Source organism: Hypanus sabinus, chromosome 9, assembly GCF_030144855.1.
Source record: "Hypanus sabinus isolate sHypSab1 chromosome 9, sHypSab1.hap1, whole genome shotgun sequence".
NCBI lineage: Eukaryota > Metazoa > Chordata > Chondrichthyes > Myliobatiformes > Dasyatidae > Hypanus > Hypanus sabinus.
In genome coordinates, this window is record NC_082714.1 from 162211826 (window position 1) to 162232390 (window position 20565).

The 20565-nt window shown below is 41.1% G+C and overlaps 1 long non-coding RNA gene across 1 annotated transcript in view; it reads right to left on the bottom strand.

The window, feature by feature from the left end:
* Window positions 1-20565, bottom strand: part of LOC132399992 (uncharacterized) — a 37050-nt gene that overhangs the window by 11959 nt on the left and 4526 nt on the right. Inside the window, exon 2 of the long non-coding RNA XR_009514159.1 lies at window positions 17366-17422. This is a non-coding gene — a long non-coding RNA (uncharacterized LOC132399992). The remainder of the gene's footprint in view (window positions 1-17365; window positions 17423-20565) is intronic.

Sequence of the window (20565 nt, forward strand, 5' to 3'; positions counted from 1 at the left end):
TCGGCCCGTATCGTCGACAGTGTTTCTTCCAATAGGTGCTGCCTGGCCTGTTGCGTTCCACCAGCATTTTGTGTGTGTTTGTTTGAATTTCCAGCATCTGCAGATTTCCTCAGGTTTACGTAAATGAAATTCAAGAAGCTTTTGAAGTGTTTTACAACACTCTATATTCCAAAGTTCCGGGGGAAGCATAACTCAAATTGACATCTTCCTGAATTCTCTAGGGTTACCCACTTTAAGCAAAGAACAAAGTGGAACAATGACTGCTGACATAACTGAAGCTGAACTAAAAACTGTAATTAGTAGACTTAAATTAAGCAAGTCACCAGGATCAGATGGATATACGGCAGAGTGGTATAAAGAATTTAAAAATGAGTTAATTCCTGTTCTACTCCCCACACTGAACTGGGCTATAAAAAAGGTGCAAATGCCACCCAGCTGGAAGGATGCAATAATCTCAGCTATACTGAAAGAAGGCAAGGATAAAATGGAATGTGGATCATTTAGACCAACGTCTGCTCTTAACGTGGATTATAGATTATTTACCTCCATCATGGCCAAACGATTATAAGAGTTCCTACCCACACTGATGCATAATGATCAGACAGGTTTTATTCAACAACGCCAAACACAAGACAATATACAAAGGACGCTTCACGTTATGGATCATATACAAAAAAATAAAATTGAAGCAATGATGATAAGCGTGGACGCTGAACAGGCATTTGATTTGGTTAATTGGAATTTCCTTTACATAGTTTTACATAGATTTGGTTACGTGACAAATTTATTAAAAGTATACAGGTACTATATGACAATCCTACTTCTAGGAGTAAAATCAATGGATATTTATCAAATTGTCTTACCCAAGAAAGGGGCATGAGACAGGGCTGTGCATGGTCATATGTGCATAACTTTTCACATTATATCTGGAACCATTAGCTCAATAGATCAGACAAAATGAAGATATCAGGGGAATTACTATTAAAGGAACAGAGCATAAATTGGCCTGTTACTTGGATGACATTTTGATCTATCTAGGGCAACCAACATACTCTACCTAAATTGATGCAATCCTTTGAACAATATGGTCAATTATCAGAATACAAGATCAACATAGCTAAAACCTAATTACTTTCATCTAACTATAGCCCACCAAAAGAAATTGAAAGTAGATATCCCTGGGCATGGTAAACAGAGTCTTTCAAATACTTGGGCATCATTATGCCAAAAGATTTGGCAAAATTATCAGTATGCAATTATTCACCTATATATATATAATTAAGGAAAATATAACAAGATGGAACCTAATTCTTTTTTTTAGCCTCAGTTCAAGGATCGAATCCATTAAAATGAATATACTGCCCAGACTGTTATATCTCTTTCAGACCCTACCAATAGAGATTAATCAAAATCAATTCAATGAATGGAACAAGATGTTATCAAGATATATATGGCAGGGTAAAAGGCCTAGAGTTTGTCTTAAAACTTTGCAATTAGCCAAGGAAAAGGGGGGTGGGGCCTACCTTCTCTTAGAGATTATTATTTTGCAGCACAGTTGAGAGCTGTGATATGCTGGTGCAACCTGTCATATGCCACTCAATGGAAAAATATTGAAGAGAGGGTATTTTCCATCCCCATACGGGCAACTTTGGCTGATAACAAACTACAAAGTTACATAAATACTATTGATAACCCATGGGTGAAATGGACTTTTAAAATATGGAAAACTATTATAAAAGAATATAAACTAGAGGGAGATATTGCAATTCTTAAATGGTGTGCATATGACTTGGATTTTACGCCGAATAAACTGGATGCTAGATTTAAGGACTGGACAGCTAAAGGAATAACAGTTCTTTGTAATATAATGAAAGAAGGAACACTGTTCAGTTTTGAAATGCTTAAAGAGAAACACTTATTAGAAAAACAAGACTTCTATCAGTATTTACAGATGTGACAGTATGCTAATAGGAGGATTAAAAAAGGCAAGTACATGTTTGATTGTGCTACTTAGAAAAGCATATAATTCAGATAACGATAGCAGAATCATTTCAAGCATGTATAAGGGTTTGTCAAATCTTAAAACACATTTGACTTCATACATTAAAACAAAATGGGAGAAGGAAGGAAGTATAATTATATTTCAGTATAAATGGATAATACATCTTGTGGAAATGTTTGTTTGATGATGAACTTCAATAAAAAATAAATTACAAAAAAAGCAAGTATGTTTTAAGAAATTGCATTTCCTCTTTAAAGTATTAAAAATTTTATTTCATTTCATCATTGACCATTTTATTTTAGCTTTGTTTCAGAAACAATTTTGAGCTTAAGTAGATTACATCTTTGTTATCCAGGTTAACTCAAAATTGTTTCTGAAGGTGATCAACTTCAAAGTTATGGGGAGAAGGCAGAAGAATGGGGTTGAGAGAAATAAAAATTCAGCCATGTCTGAATGGTGGAGCAGACTCAATGAGCTGATTCTGCTTGTATGTCTTATGATCAACTTCATTTTAAAACATCAAAATTTACATGTATTAGAAATTTGCTGCAGTGTGTTGGTCAGGGTGCAAATTCCAAGTTCAAAGCTCAAAGTATTGAATTGAATTGAATTCACTTTATTACTTACATCCTTCATATACATGAGGAGTAAAAATCGTTATGTTACATCTCCATTCAAATGTACGATGTGCAACTATAGTAACTTATAATAAACAGTATAGTCAATATAACATAGAAATACAGTTGCATCAGCATGAATTAATCAGTCTGATGGCCTGGTGGAAGAAGCTGTCCCAGAGTCTGTTGGTCCTGGCTTTTATGCTGCAGTACTGTTTCCCAAAAGGTAGCAGCAGGAACAGTTTGTGGTTGGGGTGACTCAGGTATCTAATGATCCTTTTACCACCTGCCTTTGTAAATGTCCTGAATAGTGGGAAGTTCACATCTACAGATGCACTGGACTGTCTGCACCACTCTCTGCAGAGTCCTGCGATTGAAGGAAGTACAGTTCCCATACCAGGCAGTGATGCAGCAAGTCAGGGTGCTCTCAATTGTGCCCCTTTAGAAAGCTCTTTGGGGGCCCATACCAAACTTCCTCAATGGTATGAAGTGAAAGAGGACTCTTTCATCACACAACCAGTATGTAAAATCCACGTGAGATCCTTGGTGATGTGTATGCCGAGGAACTTAAAGCTGTTCACCCTCGCAACCCCAGATCCATTGATGTCAATAGGGGTTAGTCTGTCCCCATTCCTCCTGTAGTCTACAACCAGCTCCTTTGTTTTTGTTACATTGAGGGAGAGGTTGTTTTCTTGACACCACTGTGTCTAGGTGATGACTTCCTCTCTGTAGAGTGTAGACTGTTTCATTATTATCTGAGATTAGGCCAATCAGTGTGATGTCGTCAACAAATTTAATTAGCAGATTGGAGCTGTGGGTGGCAACACAGTCAAGGGTATACAGAGAGTAAAGGAGGGGGCTTAGTGTACAACACAGGGGGGCACCTGTGTTGTAGGTCAGAGGGGCAGAGGTGAGGGAGCCCACTCTTACCACCTGCTGACGATCTAACAGGAAGTCCAGGATCCAGACAAGGCAGAATGAGGGCCGAGGTCTCTGAGCTTCTTGTCGCACCTGGAAGGAATTATGTATTAAATTCTGAACAGTAGTCTAAGAACAGCATTCTCACATAAGCATCCCTCTTCTCCATCAAAATACATACATGTATCGAAAGAACAGGCAAGAAGGCAGAGGCAGTGGTGTGGCTGTGTTGGTAAGAGATGGAATTACATCTTTAGAAAGAGGTAACATAGGGCCAGAGAATATTGAAACTTTGTGGGTGGAGTTAAGAAACTGCAAGGGTAAAAAAACACCATTATGGGACTTAAATATAGGCCTCCAAATAGTAGCCAAAATGTGAGATTGAGAATGCAAAGGGAGCTGGAAAAGACATGTAATAAGGTAATATCACAATTGCAATGGGTGGCCTCAATATGGGAAAATCAGATTGGTGTCAAAATGCAAGAGAGAGAATTTGTTGAATGCCTATGAAATGGCTTTTTAGAGCAGCTTGTGCTTGAGTTTACTCAGGGAAAGGTTAGCTTAGATTGGGTATTGTGGAATAAACCAGAACCTATTTGGGAGCTTAACATAATGGAACCCTTAGGAGGCAGTGATCATAATATGATCGAATTCATACTGCAAATTTGAAAGGGAGAAGCATAAGTCACACGTATCAGTATTGCAAGACAGAGGAGTTTGCCCAAGTGGATTGGAGGAGGATATTGGCAGGAAAGAAGGCAGAGCAAAGATGGCTGAAGTTTCTGGGAATAGTGCACAAAGTGCAGGATAGATATGTGTCACAGAAGAAAAAGTTCTCAAATGGCAGGGGTAGGCAACTGTAGCTGATACAGGAAGTTAAGGACTGCATAAAAGCCAAGGTAATGGCATATAAGGTAGCAAAATTGAGTGGGAAGTTGGATGATTGGGAAGTTTTAAAATCCAACAAAAGGCAACTAAAAAGCTATAAGAAGGGAAAAGATGAAATATAAGGATAAACTAGCCAATAATATAAAGCAGAATACTAAAAGTAGTTTCAGTTATATAAAGAGTAAAATGGAGGTGAGTGTTGAAAATGACTGGAAAATGATGTTAGTGAGGTAGTAATGGGGGGCAAAGAAATGGCAGATGAACTTAATGGGCACTTTGCATCAGGCTTCACTGTGGAAGACACTAGCAGTGTGGCAGAAGTCCATAAATATCAGGGAGCAGCAGTGAGTGCCATTGCAATTACAAAGAAAAATGTGAAAGGTCTTAAGTCACCTGGACCAGATGGACAACATCCCAGAGTCCTGAGAGAGGTTGCTGAAGAGATAACAGATGCATTGATCATGATCTTTCAAGAATCACTTGATCCTGGCATGGGCAAGGAGGACTGGAAAATTGTAAATGTCACTCCACTCTTTAAGATGGGAGGAAGGCAAAGAAAGAGAGGACTGAAGAATTGTAAATGTCACTCCACTCTTTAAGAAGGGAGGAAGGCAAAGAAAGGAAATAGGCCAGTTAGCCTAACCTCAGTGATTGGGAAAGTGTTGGAGTCTATCATTAAGGATAAGGTTTCAGGGTACTTGGAGACTAATGATAAAATATATCAAAGTCAGCATGGCTTCTGTAAAGAGAAATCTTGTCAGACAAACCTGTTAGAGTTCTTTGAGGAAATAACCAGCAGGATGAACAAAGGAGAGGCAGTGGATGTCCTTTACTTGGGTTTTCAGAAGGCATTTGATAAGGTGCCACATATGAGTCTGATTAACAAGATAAATTCCTATGGTGATACAGGAAAGATACTGGCATGGATGGAGGAATGGCTGACCGGCAGGAGGCAGCGAGTGGAAATAAAAGAGGCCTTTTCTGGTTGGCTGCCAGTGACTAGTGGTGTTCTTCAGGGATCATTATTGGGACCGCTACTTTCACATTGTTTGTCAATGATTTAGATAATGGAATTGATGGCTTTGTGGTGTGATGTGAAGGTAGATGGAGTGGAAGAAATAATGCAACTGCAGCAGGACTTAGACAAATTGGAAAAATGGGCAAAAAATCACAGATGGAAAACAGTGTTGGTAAATGTATGATAATCCATTTTGGTAAAAGGAACAATAGTACAGACTGTTATCTAAATGGGGAGAAAATACAGATATCAGAGGTGCAGAGGGACTTAGGAGTCCTCATGCAAGACTCCCAGAAGGTTAATTTACAGGTTGAGTCTGTGGTAAAGAAGGCAAATGCAATGTTGACATTTATTTCAAGGGGAATAGAATATAAAAGCAAGGAGATAATGCTGAGGCTTTATAAGACACTAGTCGGGCCAGACTTGGAGTATTGTTAATTGTTTTCGGCCCCATATCCCAGAGAGGAAGTGTTGTCATGGGACTGAGTCCAGAGGAGGTTCACGAGGATGATTCCAGGAATGAAGGAATTAACATATGAAGAGTGTTTGGCAGCTTTGGGCCTGTACTCACTGGAATTTCGAAGAATGCGGGGAGATGTCATTAAAACATACAGATTGTTGAAAGGACTAGACAAGTTGGATGTGGAGAGGATGTTTCCTATGGTGGGGGTATCCTGAACCAGAGGGCACAATCTCAAAATTGAGAAATGACCTTTTAGAACAGAGGTAAGAAGGATATCTTTTAGACAGAGAGTAGTAAATCTGTGAATGCTCTGCCACAAATTGCAGTAGAGGCCAAGGCCCTGGGTATATTTAAAATGGAAGTTGATCATTTCCTGATTGCTCAGGGCATCAAAAGATATGACGAGAAGGCAGGTGTATGAGGTTGAGTGGGATCCGAGATCAGCCATGATGGAATGGTGGAGCAGACTCGATGGGCTAAATGGCTTAATTCTGCTTCTGTGTCTTATGATCTTATGTCACCCTATACGACCTTGAGATACATTTTATTGCGGGCATACTTAATAAATCCATAATAGAATCTATGAAAGATCACACCAAACTTGGTCATTCAACCAGTGTGCAAAAGACACAAACTGTACAAAAACAAAATAATAATAATAATAATAATAATAATAATAATAATAATAATAATAATAAATAATAATAAACAATAAATATCAAGAACATAAGATGAAGAGTTCTTTAAAATGAGTTCATAGGTAGTGGGAACATTTCAATAATAGGGTGAGTGAAACTGAATTAAATTATTTCCTCTAGTTCAAGAGTCTGATGGTTGAGGGGTAATAACTATTCCTAAATATGGTAGTGCCAGTCCTGAGGCTCCTGCATCTTCTTCCTGATGGCAGCAATGAGAAGAAAGCATGTTCTGGGTGCAGGGTCCTGATGATAGATACTGCATTCTCGAGACAACATTTCATGTAGATGTGCTCAATGGTGGGGAGGGTTTTATCTGTGATGGATTGGGCCATATCCATTACACTTTGGAAGATTTCTGTCCAAGAGCATCATTGTTTCCATACCAGGCTGTGATGTAGCCAGTCAATAAACACTCCATTACACATCCATAGAAATTGTCAATGTTTTAGATGACCTGCTAAATCTTTGCAAACTCCTAAGGAAAAAGAGGCGCTGCTATCATAATTGCACATATGTGCTGGGCCCAGGACAGGTCCTCTGAAATGATAACACTGAAGAACTTAAAGTTGCTGACCCTCTTCACATGCAACAAAAACAACAACATTCAAAGTATAATAAAGTATGATACAAGAATATAAAGCTTAAATAGCAACTATTTTTACTTCATTTTAGTAGACAACCCAACATTGATTAAATGAACATTCAATCAAATTGATTTGAAAATCTTTATACATATGATTTTCAAAATAACTTTAATGTTGAATCCCAAAGCAACTCATATAGAACCATAGAACACTACAGCACAGAAAACAGCCCATTCGGCCCTTCTAATCCGTGCCAAAACTTTATTCAGCTAGTCCCATTGACGTGCACCCAGTCAGACCCAGTCAGTCAAACCCTCCAGAACTCTCCCATCCATGTATCTATCCAATTTATTCTTAAAACTTGAGAGTGAGCCCACATTACCATGTCAGATAGCTGCTCATTTCACACTCCCACCACTCTCTGAGTGAACAAGTTCCCACTAATGTTACCCCTAAACCTTTCCCCTTTCACCCTAAAGCCACGTCCTCTCATATTTATCTCTCCTAATCTAAGTGGAAAGAGCCTACTCGCATTTACTCTGTCTATAATCCTCATAATTTTGTAAACCTCTATCAAATCCCCCCTCATTCTTCTATGCTCCAAGGAATAAAGCCCTAACCTGTTCAATCTTTCCCTGTAACTCAACTCCTGAAGACCTTGCAACATCCTAGTAAATCTCCTCTGCACTCTTTCAATCTTACTGATATCCTTCCTATAGTTAGGTGACCAGAACTGTGCACAGTACTCCAAATTTAGCCTCACCAATGTCTTATACAACCTCACCATAACATCCCAACTCCTATACGCAATACTTTGATTTATGAATGCCAGGATGCCAAAAGCCTTCTTTACAACCCTGTCTACCTGTGACACCACTTTAAGGGAATTATGTATCTGAACTCCCAGGTCCCTTTGTTCCTCCACACTCTTCAGTGCCCTACCATTTACTGTGTATGTCCTACCTTGATTTGTCCTTCCAGAATGCAACACCTCTCACATGTCTGCATTAAATTCCATCTGTCATTTTCTGGCCCATTTTTCCAGTTGGTCCAGATCCCTCTGCAAGCTTTGAAAGCCTTCCTCGCTGTCCACAATGTCTCCAATCTTAGTGTCCATCTTAGTGTCATCAGCAAACTTACTGATCCAATTTACCACATTATCAACTAGATCATTGATATCGACAACAAACAACAATATCCCAGCACAGATCCCTGAGGCACACCACTAGTCACAGGCCTCCAGTCTGAGAAGCAATCATCCACTACCATCTCTGTTTTCTCCCACACAGCCAATTTTGAATCCAGTTTACAACCTCTCCAAGGATACCTAGTGTCTGAACCTTCTAAACTAACCACCCAAGTGGGACCTTGTCAAAGGCCTTACTAAAGTCCATGTAGACAACAGCCTTTCCTTCATCTACTTTCTTGGTAACCTCCTCGAAAAACTCTACAATATTCATTAAATACGATCTACCATGCGCAAAGCCATGCTGACTATCTTTAATCAGCCTTTGGCTGTCCAAATACTTGCATATCCGATCTCTCAGAACACCTTCCAAAAATTTACCTACTACTGATGTCAGGCTCACTGGCCTGTAATTACCTGGTTTACTTTTGGAACCTTTCTTAAACAACGGAATAACATGAGCTACCCTCCAATCCCCCGGCACCACACCCATGGCTAAGGACATGTTGAATATTTCTGCCGGGACTCCTGCAATTTCTACACTAGACTCTCTCAAGGTCCAAGGAAATATCATGTCAGGCCCGGGGGATTTATCTACCTTTATTTGCTGTAAGGCAGCAAGCATCTTCTCCTCTTCAATCTCTATATGTTCCATGACACTACTGCTTGTTTCCCTTCCTTCCATATACACTATGCCCGTTTCCTGAGTAAATACTGATGCAAAAAAGCTGTTTAGGATCTCCCCGTCTCATGAGGCTCCACACACAGACGACCACTCTGATCTTCTAGGGGACCAATTTTGTCCCTTACTATCCTCTTACTCTTAATTAACTTATAGAAAGCCTTCGGGTTTACCTTCACATTATCTGCCAAAGCAACCTCATGTCTTCTTTTTGCCTTCCTGATTTCCTTCTTTAGTATTTTCTTACATTTTCTATACTCTTCAAGTATCTAATTTGTCCCTTGTTGCCTATACCTACTATACACCTCTCTCTTTTTCTTAACCAGATCGTCGATATCCCTTGAAAACCAAGGTTCCCTATGCCTGTTAACTTTGCCTTTAATCCCAGCAGGAACATGCAAACTCTGCACTCTCAAAATTTCGCCTTTGAAGTCCTTCCACTTACTGAACACATCCTTGCCAGAAAACAACTTAACCCAATCCACTCTTCCTAGATCCTTTCTCATTTCCACAAAATTGGCCCTTCTCCAATTTAGAACCTCAGCTCGAGGACCATACCTATCGTTATCCATAATTAACTTAAAACTAATGACATTATGGTCACTGAACCCAAAATGTTTGCCTACACATACTTCTGTCACCTGACCTGTCTGGTTCCCTAAGAGGAGATCAAGTATTGCATCCTCTCTCGTAGGTACCTCTATATATTGATTTAGAAAACTTTCCTGAACACATTTGACAAACTCCAAGCCATCTAGCCCTTTCACAGTGTGGGAGTTCCAGTCAAGTTAAAATCCCTTACTATTACAACTTTCTGTTTCTTACATCGGTCTGCTATCTCACTACAGATTTGCTCCTCCAATTCTCTCCGACTATTGGGTGGTCTATAATACAACCCTATTAATGTGGTCACACCTTTCCCATTCCTCAGCTCCACCCATATGGCCTCTGTAGACAAGCCCTCCAGGCTGTCCTGTCAACACACAGCTGTGATATTTTCCCTGACTAGTAATGCCACTCCTCCCCCTTTCATCCCTCCCCCTCTACCACGTCTGAAACAACGGAACCCCAGAACATTAAGCTGCCAGTCCTGCCCCTCCTGCAACCAAGTCTCACTAATAGCAATAATGTTGTAATCCCACATGCCAATCCATGCCCCAAGCTCATCTGCCTTACCTACAATACTCCTTGCATCAAAATAGATTTCTATCACGTACAAACCTGTGGTTTCTGTCTATACGTGCAGTCCTTGAATGACCTATATCCTCCTCCACCTCACTATCTGCTCTAACACTCTGGTTCCCCTCCCCCTGCAAATCTAGTTTAACCTCCCCCCCCCCCCCCCCCACTGCAGCAGCACTAGCAAATCTACCTGCAAGGATGTTAGTCCCCCACCAGTTCAGGTGCAAACCTTCCCGTCGGACCAGGTCCCACCTTCCCTGGAACAAAGCCCAGTTGTTCAGAAACATGAAGCATGAAGCCCTCCCTCCTGGACCAACTCCTTAGCCACATATTTAGCTGCACTATCTTCCTATTTCTAGCCTCACTAGTACGTGGCATGGGTAGCAGTCCTGAGATTGCAACCCTGGAGGTCCTGTCCTTCAAATTTGCACCTAACTCACTAAACTCTCTTTGCAGAACCTCCTCCTCCCTCCTATCCACGTCATTGGTCCCTACATGGACCACGACATCTGGCTGCTCACCCTCCCTCCTGAGAATACTGAGAACTCTATCCGAAATATCATGGACCCTAGCATCAGGTAGGCAACAGACCATCCAGGATTCTCGATCTCTCCCACAGAACCTCTTATCTGTCCCCCTAACTATTGAATCCCCTGTCACTACTGCTCTCCTCTTTTCCCTCCTTCCTTTCTGAGCTGAGGGTCCAGTCTCGGTGCCAGAGACGCAGCCACTACAACTTGTCCCTGGCAGGTCATCCCCACCAAAAGTATCCAAAACAGTATACTTATTGTTAATGGGAATGGCCACAGGGGTGCTCTGCTCTTTCTGTCTATTCCCCTTCCCTCTCCTGACAGTCACCCAGCTACCTGCCTCCTGACTTTTAGGGGTGACTGTCTCCTTGAAACTCCTGTCTATTTCTGCCTCTGCCTCACAAGTGATCCGAAGTTCATCCAGCTCCAGCTCCAGTTCCCTAACTTGGTTTGTCAGGAGCTGCAGCTGAATGCACCTTTTACAGGTGTAGTCATCAGGGACAATTGTGCTGTCCCTGACTTCCCACATACTGCATATGGAGCACTCGACTGCTGCCTAACCCTGCAATACAAATTGCACTCGACTGCAATACAAATGTGAGGTGCTGCACTTTGGGAGGACAAATCAGGGTAGGACTTACACAGGGAACTGAGAAGTCTGACAGAATAGGGAGATCTGGGAATACAGATCCATAATTCCTAGAAAATGGCATCACGGGTAGATAGGATCATAAAGAGAGCTTTTGGCACCTTGGTCTTCTTAACCAAAGTACAAATCAAATTTGTAGAGAGATTGCAGACTGTTGCAAGAAACATAAGGTTGTTACAGTAGGTGATATTGACCTACTATATTCCACATATTGACTTGGACTTCTATGCTGTAAAAGGACCAGATGGATGGAGTTTGTCAAATGTGTTCAGGAAAGCTTCCCTAATCAGTGCATAGAAATCTCAATACTTAATCTCGAATAAGAGAATAAGACAGGGCAGGTGACAAAAGTTTGTACAGGGGAACATCTAGTGATCACAATGTTATCATTTGAAAGTAAATATGGAAGCAGGTCTGGTCCAGAGGTTGAGTTTCTAAATTGGAGAAAGGCCAATTTTGATGTTATCAGAAAGGATCTGGCAAGTATGAATTAGGACCGTCTGTTTCCTGGCAAAGGTGTACTTAGTAAGAGGGAGGCATTCAAAAGTGAACACTTGAGAGTACAAAGCATGTGCGTGCCTGTCAGAATAAAAGGTTAACATAACAAGTTTAGGGAACCTTGGTTTTCAAGAGATATTGAGGCCTTGGTTAAAAAAAAAGGAGGTACATAGCATGTATAGGTAGTTAGGAACAAATGAGGTGCTTATGGAGTATTAGAAATGCAAAAGAACACCCAAGAAAGAAATCAGGAGGGCCAAAAGAAAGCTTGAGGTTGCCCTAGCAGACAAGGTGAAGGAGAATCTTAAGGGAATCTTAAGAGAATCTACAAGTTAACAGCAAAAAAGACTGTAAGGGACAAAATTGGTTCTCTGGAAGATCAGAATGATAATCTATGCATGGAACCAAAAGAGATGGGTGAGATCTTAAATTGATTTTTTGCATCTGTATTTACTCAGGAGATGGAAACAGTCTATAGAGATGAGGCAAAACAGCATCGTCATCGTGGACTCTATACAGATTGCAGAGGAGGAGATGTTTGCTGTCTTGAGGCAAATTAGGATGGATATATCCCCAGGGCCTGACAAATGTTCTCTTGGACCCTGTGGGAGGCAAATTCAGGAATTGCAGGGGCCTAGCGGAGATATCTAAATAACCTTCAGTGGAGGATTGGTGAAAAGCTAATGTTGTTCCACTGTTTAAGAAATGCTATAAAAATAAACCAGTAAATTATAGGTCAGTGAGCTTGACATCAGTAGTGGAAAAGTTATTGGTAGCTATTCTATGGACTCGATATATAAGTATTTGGATGATCAGAAACTGATCAGGGATAGTCAACTTGGCTTTGTGCGTGGTAGGTCTTGTCTATCCAATCTTACAGAGCTTTTCAAGGAAGTTACCAGGAAAGCTGATGAAGACAAGGCAGTGGATGATGTCTACAAGGCATTTGACAAGGTCCCAAATGTAAGGTGGTCAGGAAGGTTCAGTCGCTTGGCATTAAAAATGAAGTAGTAATTCGGATTAGATATTGGTTTTGTGGGAGAAGCCAGAGAGTGGTTGTAGATGGTTGCCTCTCTGGCTGGAGACCTGTGATTACTGGAGTGCCACAGGATTGGTGCTGGGTTTGTTGTTTTCTTTCATTTGTATCATTGACCTGGATGATAATGTGGTTAACTGGATCAGCAAGTTTACGGATGACACCAAGACTGGGGGTGTAGTGGGCAGCGAGGAAGAATATCAGAGCTTGAAGTGCAGTGTGGACCAGCTGGTAAAATAGGTTGAAAAACAGCAGATGGAATTTAATGCAGAGAAACACAAGGTGTTGCACTTTGGTACGACCAACATGGGTAGGCCTTACACAACGAATGGTAGGGCACTGAGGAGTGCTCTAGGCTAAAAGGTTCTGGGAACACAGATCCATAATTCTATGAAAGTGGTGGCACAGGTAAATAGGGTCAAAAAGAAAGCTTTTGGCACATTGGTCTTCATAAATCAAAGTATTGAATAGAGGAGATGGGATGATATGTTGAAGTTGTTTAAGACATTGGTGAGGCCTAATTTGGAGTATTGTGTGTTGTTTTAGTCACCTACCTACAGGAAAGGTGTAAATAAGGTTGAATGAATACAGATAAAATTTAAAAGGACGTTGCCAAGACTGGAGGACCTGAGCTATAAAGAAAGATTAAATAGGTTAGGACTTTATTCCTTGGAACATAGAAGATTGAGTGGAGATTTGATAGAGGTATGCAAAATTATGAGGCGTTCAGATAGGCTAAATGCAAGCAGGCTTTTTCCATTGAGGTTGAGTGGGACTACAACTAGAGGTCATGGGTTAAGGGTGAAAAGTGAAATGCTTAAGGGGAACATAAGGGAAAATTTCTTCGCTCAGAGGGCTGTGAGAGTGTGGAACGAGCTGCCAGCATAAATGGTGCACGTGACCTCAATTTCAACATTTAAGAGAAGTTTGGATAGGTAAATGAGTCCCAGAGTAAAAATTCAAATATAATATTACAAGATTTTAAGGTATTAGGGTGCAAGTTTAAAGGAGATGCACAGGGCAAGAATTTGTACATAGAGTGTGGTAGTTCACTTAAAGAGGGTGCAAGAGTAGTGGTAGAGGCAGATAAAATAGTGGTGTTTAAGAGTCTTTTAAATATGACACACGAATATGCAGAGAACAGGGCTATAGTTTAATCCGCTGCTGTGTTTGGTACGGAGATTGTGGGTCTTAAATCCTGTCACTATGCTGTACTGTTCTAGATTGTGGAGGGTGATGGGGGTATTGGAGCAATGGAGAGAATAAGTCAAAGTTTAAAGTAAAGTCTCTTAAATTTATTATCAAAGTATGTATTATCAAATTATCACCCTTGAGATTCATTTTTCTGCATGCATTCACAGTAGAACAAAGAAATGCAAAGGAATCAATGAAAAACTACACACAAACAATGTAAAAAGAAGACAAACTGTGCAAGTACAAATAAATAGAAGGGTGTGTTTGACAGAAACTAAGTAGATCAGGAGACTAAGGGACAGAGGGGTGAACATCACTCTGAAACTGGAGAACATTTAATTTATTTTCCCTCCCCATCTATCCATTTGCCCATCACTCACACACTCCTCCCAGTCTTCCCATCTACCCAAAATCCTTCCCTTAACTCTTCACCTTTGATTTTGTATCAGATTTCATCATCCTCAGCCCTTTGTTGTTTCCACTTATCACCTCCCAGACTCTGTTGCTATCTCCACCCCTCCCTCCTTTCCTTCCCCCCGGCTTGGCTCTATCTGCCAGTCGACCCATCCTCACCTGGGTTCATTTATTACTTGGCAGGTCTTGACCCAACCCTCCTCCTCACCCCTTTATCCAAGCCAAATCCTCTCTATTCTTTCAATCCCAATGCTGCAATCTTACTGGCCATTTCATTCCACAGATGCTGCCTGACCCATTGACTTCTCCAGTAGCTTCTTCTTTGTTCCTTCAATAGAGATTTCTGGGTTTAAAAGTCTCACCTGAAAATTCTGCGTGGGGAGTGATAGAGCCATTCTGTGGAATAGCTAAAAAACTCCTTGCCCAAAGGTTCCATCAATTTTCCCTTCAACAACAGGAAAGCAAGAAAACCACATGACAACCTCATAGATATTCTGGTCCTAGTTCTTAATACAAAGTAGAAAATACCTGAGAAGTCTGTGGGAGTAAGAGGGCCATTCAGTGGATGATCTAAGAAACCCTTTACCTGAGGGTCCATCCACTTCTGCTTTATCAGCAGGAAAGCAAGAAAACCCCATGACATCCCCACAGACATTCAGGCCCCAGTTCTTAATTCAAGGTAGAATACTACCTTTTCGAGCCTGGAACTTGAGGACCTATTACCAGCTAGTCCAGGGGTCAGTTGGAAGTCGGGAAGTTGAAGCCTGTCGGCTGGAGCCCGGGGACTGGAGGCCCAGAGGCTGGGAACCCTGCTCCATCTCAATATCGTTTTCCTGCTCTCTGCCCATGCTGCTGATGCTTCTTGTGTCTTTCAAAGATTCTTTAACCATTCTATACCTAAATGAATAAATCTGTCAATATAAGTAAACCGCACACAAGTATAATTACTGTTGTAGGGTTTTCCAAACTGTGGCTTATCTAATCTCATGCAACAATATTAAGTTGACTGATAGGATATTTGTGGTTTAGCTGCACCACCTTGTGCTAGCCTTCAGTGATTACAGGTTTATGGAAGACAGTACTCAGCATTAAAAACAAACTGGAATCAGAATCAGGTTTATTTTCACTGATGTATGTCATGAAATTTTGCTGTATTGATTCAACAGTACAGTGAAAGAAGGAATTACTATATATTACAATAAGAAATATGAAAAATAAATAAGTAGTGCTAAAAGAGAGCTACATACTGAAATAGTGTTCATGGACCATTCAGAAATCTGATGGCAGAGGGGAAGAAGCTGTTCCTAAAATATTGAGCATGTGTCTTCAGGCTCCTGAACCTCCTCCCTAATGGTAGCAATGAGAAGAAGGCATATTGCAGGTGGTGGGATCCTTAATGAAGGATGCCACCTTCTTGAAGCACCACCATTTGAAGATGTCCTCGATGCTGGGGAGCAGGGGTTCCCACCTTTTTGTGCCATAGACCCTTACCATTAACCAAGGAGTCTGTGGACCCCAGGTTGGGAACTCCTGGTCTGGAGGCTCTTTCATCTAGTTATCCTTTTCCTTTAAAGACATTGTGTGAGAAACTACTTAAATCACCTTATAAAATTCATGTGTTTACATTCTTCAGGACTGAGTCTAAATTGAATGCAGCTTTTTAACTACAAAGGGCATGACAATCAAATCCAATCACATGATTATCCAATTTCATTCTCCTTTACACTTGTGTACTGGAAATCCCATTAAACAATCTTGAATCACAAATCTTTCAACACATGCTGCCCAATCAGAGTTATTAAATAACAATCTGGAATAATCTGCAGTATTTTTGTATTTTTAGGGACGCAGAATACTATATAGCTGGATTTGCTTTCAAATCATGGAGGGAGGGGAAGGAGTACAAACTGGCTGGTGATAGATGAGACAAGGTGAGGAGATGGGTGGGTGGTTGGGGGAGGAGATATTATTTTTTAAAGGCAGGATCTCTGTCAGAGTCACCTTATGTACAGCCTAGCATCACTTTAAGGACATACTTTACAATCAAATGGATATAAACTAACTTAACTTTGTTATACGTGGGGGTGGTAATGGGGACAAGCTTCCACTACCTATTAAATGTTCCCGTTGGTGTGCGCCTTAAATAGCCTCTAAAGTCACATGTGGCTCAGCTACTAAGCCTGGCAGAACTGTTTCTACTGACAGGAGAGGGGACAAAGTTTGGTTACTGGCACCATAAAGCCAGTGGCTTTGGGCAGATGGAGCTTGTCAGCTGTGGTTGGCAGCTCACCTAGAAGAAAAACTGATCTCAAACCTCTGCTGCTTTGTGGCTATACCTACTCCTGGGGAAGGCTTCAGAAGTAAATCTTGAGGGAAAAATCCAGAGCTGGTCCCTAAGGCAGTTCAATGCTGACTGGTAACTCCTGCAGCGGTGCTGGTACCAAACTGTATTGGCCTCTGCGATTTCTTTGGGTCCATCAGATGCCTGGAGGTGGGGAGCTTGCTACCTGGACAATAGCATGCTCTCCATATCGTACTGCCCACGCTTTGCATATCTAGATGGCTAGGACACAATGTCCGTGGCCAAATCGGACTGACGAAGGCCCTCACTCATGTATTTTTAATTATTGTGTTTTTTTATTATTACTGTGTTTTTTTACCTCTTCTGATTTTTTGTGCTGCACTGGATCCAGAGTAACAATTATTTCTTTCTTCTTTACACTTGCGTACAGGAAATCACATTAAACAATCTTTGAATAATTTAATCTAGTTTTAATCAGCATATTTAAAGCAAAGATATACTTACAATGGAGGAGGTGCAAAATGATTTCACTATGCTGATTCCAGGTATAAAATGGCTGACCTATGAAAGAACATAGTGCAGGTTGGCTCCATAATTATTGGGGCTTATAGATTGAGAAATAAGACCATAAGACATAGGAGTAGAATTAAGCCACTCAGCCCAGCAAGTCTGCTCTGCCATTTGATCAAGGCAGATCCATTTCCTTTTCAACCCCAATCTCCTGCTTTCTACCCGTAACCCTTCACTCTCTGACTTATCAAGAATCTATCAACCACCACCTTAAATACACCGAATTACTTGGCCTCCACAGCCACCAGTGGCAATGAATTCCATAGGTTCGCCAACCTCTGGCTAAAGAAATTCCCCCTCATTTCCATTCTAAAAGGACATCCCTCTATTCTGAGGTTGTGCCCTCTAGTTCTGTCCCCCACTATAGGAAATATCTTCTCTATCTAGGCCTTTCAACATTTGTTAGGTTTCAATGAGATAGATCCGCCTTAGTTCTTCCAGATTGCAGTCAGTAGCTATCAAACACTCCTCATATGATAAGTCTTTCACTTCCAGAATGAATTTCATTAATCTTCTTTGAAATCTCTCACATGACACCATATCCTTTCTTAGATAAGGGGACCAAACTGCTCACAGTACTCCAAGTGAAGCCTCACTGGTGTCTTATAAAGCCTCAGCACTACAGCTTTGTTTATATTCTAGTCCTTTCAAAATGAACGCTAACATTGCATTTGCCTTCCTTACCACTGACTCAATCTGCAAGTTAACCTTTAGGGAATCCTGCACAATGACTCCCAAATCCTTTTGAACCTCAGAGTCTTGAATTTTCTCCCCATTTCAGTTCTGGTCAAGCTAATGCTGCTCCAGGGGGTTTAAACTAGATTTGCAGGGGGAGGGGAACCAGAGTGTTAGAGCAGATGGTGAGGTGGAGCAGGCTAAAGGTCATGCAAGAGCTGCAAGTACAGTACATGGAGTAAAGCCAGATCTAACATATAACGAGGCTTTGAGGAAACAGAAACAGAATAAAGGGCGTAAGGGTAGTAAGGTAGAAGGGTTAAAGTGTGTGTACTTCAATGCAAGAAGCATCAGGAACAAAGGTGATGAACTGAGAGCTTGGATACATACATGGAATTGTGATGTGGTGGCCATTACAGAGACTTGGCTGGCACCAGGACAGGAAGGATTCTCGATATTCCTGGATTTCAGTGCTTTAAAAGGGATAGAGAGGGGGGAAAGGGGAGGAGGGGTGGCATTACTGGTCAGGGATACTATTACAGCTACAGAAAGGGTGGGTAATGTAGCAGGATCCTCTTTTGAGTCAGTATGGGTAGAAGTCAGGAACAGGAAGGGAGCAGTTACTCTAATGGGAGTATTCTGTAGGGACCCTGGTAGCAGCAGAGATACCGAGGAGCAGATTGGGAGGCAGATTTTGGAAAGGTGAAAAAATAACAGGGTTGTTATCGTGGGTGACTTTAACTTCCCTAATATTGATTGGCACCTGATTAGTTCCAATGGTTTAGACAGGGCAGAGTTTGTTAAGTGCATCCAGGATGGATTCCTGTCACAGTATATTGACAGGCCGACTAGGGGGAATGCCATACTAGATCTAGTATTGGGTGACGAACAGGGTGAGGTCACAGATCTCTCAGAGGGTGAGCATCTGGGGGACAGTGACCGCCGCTCCCTGGCCTTTAACATTATCATGGAAAAGGATAGAATCAGAGAGGACAGGAAAATTTTTAATTGGGGAAAGGCAAATTATGAGGCTATAAGGCTAGAACTTGTGCATGTGAATTGGGATGATGTTTTTGCAGGGAAATGTACTATGGACATGTGGTTGATGTTTAGGGATCTCTTGCAGGATGTTAGGGATAAATTTGTCCCGGTAAGGAAGATAAAGAATGGTAGGGTGAAGGAACCATGGGTGACAAGTGAGGTGGAGAATCTAGTCAGATGGAAGAAGGCAGCATATGTAAGGCTTAGGAAGTAAGGATCAGATGAGTCTATTGAGGAATATAGGGTAGCAAGAAAGGAGTTTAAGAAGGGGCTGAGGAGAGCAAGAAAGGGGCATGAGAAGTCCTTGGTGAGTAGAGTAAAGAAAAACCCCAAGGCATTCTTCAATTATGTGAAGAACAAAAGGTTGACAGGAGTGAAGATAGGACCGATTAGAGATAAAGGTGGGAAGATGTGTCTGGAGGCTGTGGATGTGAGCAAGGTCCTCAATGAATACTTCTCTTCAGTATTCACCAATGAGAGGGAACCTGAGGACAATATGAGTGAGGTTGATGTTCTGGAGCATGTTAATATTAAGGCAGAAGAGGAGTTGGAGTTGTTAAAACACATCAGGACAGATAAGTCCCTGGGGCCTGACAGAATATTCCCCAGGCTGCTCCACAAGGTGAGGCGATGTATTAATGCTCAGTTTGCAAGGTGGCCTGTCGCATTTGTGCCACAATTGTTCTTGGCACCACTGACAGGAGCCAATCTCGTTGATTGTTTAAATTTTCATGTTTTTTGACCAAATCCTGCAAAATCAACGATCTATAATTTTAACAGAGGACTGTGGCTTAAAGTTCAGGTTGGGATTTGGATATTCCACGCCATGTTCATTATAAATCGGGAGTGTAAAGGAATAACAGCAGGTACAACCATCCAGGAATTCCCCAAGTTGGATGTTACCCTGACTTGGCAATGTATCGTTGTTCATTGTTGCTAAGGCAAATGTCAAGAACTTCAAACAACACAAGATTGAGGAAATACCTTAACCACCATCTTGTGAAAAGCACTTCAGGGTGGACGATATATCTTGGGTTAGCCATGAGTGCATAACTTCAACCTTTTTTATTTGTATTATTTGTAAATTGACATTTTTTTGCATTCAGTAATCTTAAGATAATAATCAGGTTTAATATCACTGGGCTTGTGTCACAGTATTTGTTGTTTTGCGGTAGCAGTACACTGCAATTATAATAAAAATACTATAAATTAAAATAAGAAAAATATTTTATTAAATGGTGCAAAAATAGAGCAAAAAAATGAGGTAACATTCATGGGTTCATTGTCAGTTCAGAAATCTGATGGTGGAGGAGAAGAATCTGTTCCTGTGTGTATCTTCAGGCTCCTGTACCTCCTCCCTGATGATAGCAATGAGAAGAGGGCATGTCCTGGTTGATGGGAGTCTTTAGTGAGGGATG